Below are 6,000 nucleotides of genomic sequence, written 5' to 3' on the forward strand. Positions count from 1 at the left end.
ATGTATGGCATGTTATAAAAGCTGTAAGAGCCCCCACTAAAATGATTTAAAATAAAGAGAGTTACATCTTGGAAAGTCACAGGGATGGTCCTGCATTGTTGTCCGTGGCACCTCTGTACCACTGCCACAATGATTGGTGACCACAATGATTGGCTAGAATTGTGCTTGTACATTGAACTGAGCCAATTGGAACATTTCCTTAGGAATTTTTATGCAGCTGCTGGGAGGAGGAAAGTTCTCTCTTCTGGTGTCACTAGACAGAGATAGTATAACCAGGTTCAGTCTGAACCCAGTTCCAATTCTCCACAACAGCAAACTAGAACAATTCTGTAGGATGTAGTGTAGCAATCACACAGAGAAAGACAGAGCAGAGAACAGGCATGTGAGAAAGAATCTCACTGCATTGCTAGAATGCTCTTGATTTCTTGTTCGAGTCAAACAAACAAGAAATCATGTCTCTCCTTTCTGCCTCTCCATCCCTCCTTTCTTTCATTATATTTCCCTCTCCTTCATTCATAAATGGTTTGACTTGGACTTTGTTTCTTACAGCCACAGAGTCCTGACAAACTCAGGACCAGATATACTTGGCCGCAAAGTGTGTTTCTGGTTCTTAAGTTATATTCCTGTGAGAGAGCAGGGCTGGAGAGACTCACATAGGACAAGATTGGAATAACCTTTTTCTGTCTTTCACAACTCTATTAGCCTCTATGATTTTCGGGTTGATTCCAACTCGTTGAACCATAAAGGACCATGAAGGAGTCATCTGCCTTCAGGAAATACTGAATGATGTGAGAGACAGAGAGAGAGAGAATGCACTGCTGTCTCTGCCTGCAGCTATTGATAGCATTCATCAATAGAAAGCTAGCTAATTGATGAGGACATGAAGACTGTTAGGCTTTCCTATTCTTGCAACTCAAGGGCATGGAGAACTCCAATTTTAGGGCATATTATCTCATAGTTCGGTGAGTACTAACCTCTGGCTTAACCATTCTAATGTGATCCTCTAAAGATATGGCCTGTCTAAACTCTCAGTATGAATCTGAAAACTACATATAAAAACTAATATTTATCTATATCAGAATAATAAAACAAACTCACTGTCATTAAGTTGATTTCAATTCACAGCAACTTTATATGAGTATAGAATTGGCCCTTTAAGTTTCTCAGACGATAACGCTGTACAGGAGTAGAAAACTATACAGCATCCACTAAGTAACACTATATCAATTCCTTACTTATCTAGCATTGCACATTTACAAAACCAGTAGAAGATCTACTACATAACTATTTCACCCAGTAACTACATATGTCTGGCAGCAGCGAAGACTGAGATGCAAGGCGAGGGCAATACTTCCTTCTGCATCAGCTTGACAGGGCCACGGTTCTCAGTGGTTTCACAGTTGTAAAATGAGGCAATTTGGTCGTTATGCAATGATATCATCTGGCAGTTATGTAATGATGCAATTTAGCAGCTATGTCATACGGTAGTCATTCTCCATTCATTTTCCCATAATGCCAGTTTTCAATTAATGACCTGGCCTTTGGAGCCTGACTGTCAATAAATGAGGGGTGTCCACACTACCCAGTGTCCATTAGGTCAATTTTGATTCGCGGTGACCCCATGTGTGTCGGAGTAGAACTGTGTTCCATGGGGTTTTTAGTGGCTGATTTTTCAGAAATGAATCTCTGGACATTTCATTTGAGATGCCTCTGGGTGGACTTAAACCTGTAACCTTTCAGTTAGCAGCTGAAGGTGTTAACTTTTTACACCATTCTGAAATGGGTTTCTAAGTAACAGCTCATATTTATTAGGCGCCACATATGCAAAGCACTAGTATTTGGGCTTTTGTTTTTTTTACAGGGGAGCGCGCGAACGCAGTCCCCCACTACCACAAATTCTGCAGTAGAGTTTCCCACCTTTGGGGCAACCGCAGGGGTCAGCACATCCGGAGTGCAATGGATGGGCCTCGCCCTGGGAAAACCCCCTTCGTGACCATGGTCTCTCCCCTGCCAGGGAAGTATGAGTCCTGGGGCTTCTTGTGGGCAAGTGTAGAATAATTAACACAGACTTCCTCCTTCTTCGCTACTGGAACCCTGACTTGCATACCTGGGGGTAGGGGAAGACTTCAAGGTTATAGATAGTCTTTAGGGAATAATTTTCCAGATCCTCAGCCTCCTATCTAGTACTTTGATAAAACGGATCTACTAAGAATGAGCCTGTGTTTGAGTTAGGAGCGCAAAGTAATAGCCATGAATGGAGGAGGGAGAACGGAGGATTGGGTCGCTTGCTCCGCTTGCGCTGCAGACCTCAGCAGTGCGACGTAGCTACTGTCCGGCTCCGTGGGGGAGTTCGCAGCCAGGACTGTGTTGTACTGGGCCCCTTGATAAGAGTGTTACCTTGATGAGAAAGCTGAGAAAGATTTGAAGAAATATAACAACTGGTGACTCTTGTATAGCCAAATCTGGGAGAGAAAAAAACCAAAAGAAACATTAAACCCATTGCTGTCCAGATGATTCCAACTCATGACGTTTGCAGAGGTTCCCCACTGCGCAAGGTCAGAAGTCTGAACCCATCAGCCACTCAGCATGAGGACGGTGGGGCTGCTACTCCTGCGAATAGTTTCAGTCTAGAAAACGAACAGGGTGGACACTCTGTCCTGTCTTACAAGGTTGCTATGCGTCAAAATTGATTCAGTGGTCGCTGAGTGAGGACAGAGTAGCAATACCCCATAGGGTTTCCAAAGATGCAATCTTTATTTTCCATGAGAGCTGCTGGTGTGTTTGAACTGCCAACCTTTTGGTTAACAGTTATGTGCTTAACTACAGTGCCACCAGGGATTCTATGACAGCTGGCTAATAGGCCTTTTTTGAAGCAGGGTTGGGGCAATGCATTTCTTCTCCTGCCACCTCACTCATCCCACATTTTAATGGGACGAGGCCTTGGGCCATGAAAACCTCACTTTTGAGACAAATAAGTAGATAAATTGAAATACTGTTTTGGGGCCTGTCCTTCTATCAAGGCCATTAAAGAGATATTATTCTAGATCTAGCATTTCTCAATCAGATTTTTTTTCATATTGTACTACTAAATTGCCTGTTTAGACATTTTTTTCTAATGATCTTTTACCATGAAATGTTACTACCAAAATATGCTACTGCATAAATGCTTATGTATTATTTGTAAATCTTTTACATAATGAAGAGTAAAACTTTTTCATCCTTTAAGAAGCAAATTTTCTCCCACCAGGAAAATGTTGCCTTGTTAAGTTTCCAAGTTCTAGATTCTAAAATGACCCCTGGTGGCATAGTGGGCTCCACGCGGGGCTGAGAACCACAAGGTTAGTAGTTCCAAGCCACCAGCTGCTCTGTAGGAGAGAGATGAGGCTTTCTACTCCTGTAAAAAGTTACAGTCTCAAAAAATTTAAAGAGATTTTAAGAGACTCAAGGGTACATAACCATCAGATTCAGTATATGGTTTAGGATTGGATTGTGGACTAGATAAACCCATAAAGAGTGCTTGGGAAACACATAAGAAATTTCAATCTCCTTTTGGTCCATTTAAAAGGCACATCAGTTAAAAAAAAAGTAAAGAGGAAATAGGCATGTATTATGCCTCTGGTGTATCCCCTTGAACACAGATCAGGAACGCGAACAGCCTTGCTGTCGTGAGGAGGGCACTGGAAAGTGGATTATGACACATGTAGTTAGCTAAAATTTAACACCTTCTCAAGTTTGATCTCCCTTTTGACCCATTTTGAAGTCGTTCTAGTTTCTAATACTTTTTTTCACTTGAGGTTTTTCTCTATTTTATTGTGTTATTGGGGTTAGCTTTTTTGTTTCTTTGTTTTTGTATGTTTTTCAGGATATGAAATCTAGGATGGGTGAATCTAAAAGAAAAGACATTTTGATATGGACCGGATATTTCTAAGTAGGTATTATGTTTTGGGGGCTGTACAGGAAAAGGAATAGTTGGTTTTTGTTTATTTATTTATTTTTATAGATGCATCTATAGATAAAAAACAAAATTAGTTTGGTGACAATACCTTTATTTATTATTAATTGAGGTATTTTGTGGCTTCCTTTCATTGTCTGTTCTGTACATAGTTCTGCTAAGGGAACAGCTGATGAGTGTAAGTCAGTAAGGACAATTCTTTCAAAGGAAGCCTGAATGCCTTGCAAGATAAGCACTTTTTTTTGAGAAACATCCCAGAAAAATCGTTGATAAAATTTTCATATGCTTTCTTTCAGACTTGGAGTGTCTTAATCATTGGAAAGTTAAAACTTATTTTATCAAATAGCTTCATGAAATATGTATCCCAGTTACAGCCTCTCATCATCTTTATCTTAGGATGAAACATTTTGGATGTCAACTTAAAATATGCCAAGAGTTACATTGTCTTAAAATAAATTCTTTGGGGGGTTATGCAAGCAAAATATTCGAAGACCCCTGGGCTAAGCTAATCCATCTCCAGTCCAGAAGGCCCTCTCTTTTTGTTCTCTTTCCCGGGAGTCAAGAGCTCATTATAGGCGCGCAGGATGTCTGCCCTGCATTCCAGGCAAAATGGTAGCCCTTGGCTATTTTCCAGGAGCGCCAAGTTTATTTCACTAGCATTTTATTTTATTGTGTCGGTAGATTCCCACTGTCCCTCAGCCGCAAGCAGGAGCGTGCTCACTGCTAGCTCGTTGAACAGCAGCTGTGGGTTCCCGAGACTAACTGCTCACAGGACTTGAAAGCTCCATCTCTCTCAAGTGGGTGGCTGCTGCTTTGGAAGTGGGGCCCGCTAGCTCCGCCACCAGGGCTCCTCAGGATATGAGTAGCACCCAAGAGTCTTAGTAACGATGTAGCCACCTCCTGTAACTTTTCTCCCCGCAGATTTTGAACCCCACTTCTTGGTTCCAACATGCCACCAGTGTGAAACTACCAGCAGCTCCAAGGGCGAAGGACGAGGCTTCTACACTCACAAACACTCACACTCTCGGGAAGCCCCGGGTCCAGTTCTACTCTGGCCTGTAGGATCGCCATGGTAGGGAATTTGGTTTTGGGATTTCTTGGTGCCATAGATCCTTTCCTGCTTGCTGGCGGGGGAAGGGAAAAAAATCATTCCAAATGGCCAAAGTGGGAACTTTTGTTTCTCCTTCGATATTTCCGATCTATGTTAGATTAAAAAGTTAAATGTGCATGAGGGGCTGTATTTTTTATTTCAGGCAGAATGCATCTTTGGCATGCTGCTTGTGGAGGGGTGTTTAAATCATTTCAGAGGATGCACTTTTAAACCAAATCCCTCCACAAGACTTGAAACATCTGGCCTGGAGTATGCTCTTCCTGATTTCTCCTGCGTCTGAGCTTCCCAAGGCACGTTGCATTCCACCTTTCAGGATTTTGTCCTACTGGACTTAATATACCAGCAAGTCTTCCTGTCCGATCCTGCATATCATTCTCTTTACTGCTGACTTGGAATGTCTAGACATGGGCGAGAGCTGGGAAAGTCCCAAAGAGAATGTTCTACCAGATTTCAGGACGAAAGATCTGTGTGTTGCTCACAGACACAGTCTGCAATTCCCAGGAGATGGTTGAATCTGGCTGTTAGGATTTGATGGGTCATGCACCTCATAGGAGGCCTGACGTTCAGTGGTTGAAGTGTCACTTTCCACGCAGGAGACCTGGATTTGATGCTCAGCCAGTCCTCCTCTTAGGAAAGCCGCCAGCCATCTGCCAGGGAAGGCTTGCCTACTGTTCTGGTGCTGAACAAGTACCAGACTGAGATAGACTAGGAAGAAATGCCTGGTGATCTATTTCCAAAACCCAGCCAATAAAAACACTATGGATCCAAATCGCCTAAACGGAAGCCAGTTGCGGGGACAGCACAGGATGGGGCGTATTTCCTTTCATTGTTCATGGGGTCACCAAGAGTTTGGGGCCAGTTCAGGGGCTAATTATGATAATGACTAACAAGAGTGCCACGCCCCTCGCCTTTCTTTTAACCCCGAGGCTGTATTTCC

General features: G+C 42.7%; 1 non-coding gene and 1 pseudogene across 1 annotated transcript; both read right to left on the reverse strand.

The window, feature by feature from the left end:
- Positions 1–6,000, reverse strand: part of LOC142456009 (large ribosomal subunit protein eL37-like) — a 34,247-nt pseudogene that overhangs the window by 18,722 nt on the left and 9,525 nt on the right.
- LOC142457671 (U1 spliceosomal RNA) lies at positions 1,859–2,022 on the reverse strand. The gene has a single exon (XR_012786368.1). It is a non-coding gene; the product is annotated as a U1 spliceosomal RNA (small nuclear RNA).

This window comes from Tenrec ecaudatus, chromosome 9 (assembly GCF_050624435.1).
Source record: "Tenrec ecaudatus isolate mTenEca1 chromosome 9, mTenEca1.hap1, whole genome shotgun sequence".
In the NCBI taxonomy this organism is placed as follows: Eukaryota; Metazoa; Chordata; class Mammalia; order Afrosoricida; family Tenrecidae; genus Tenrec; species Tenrec ecaudatus.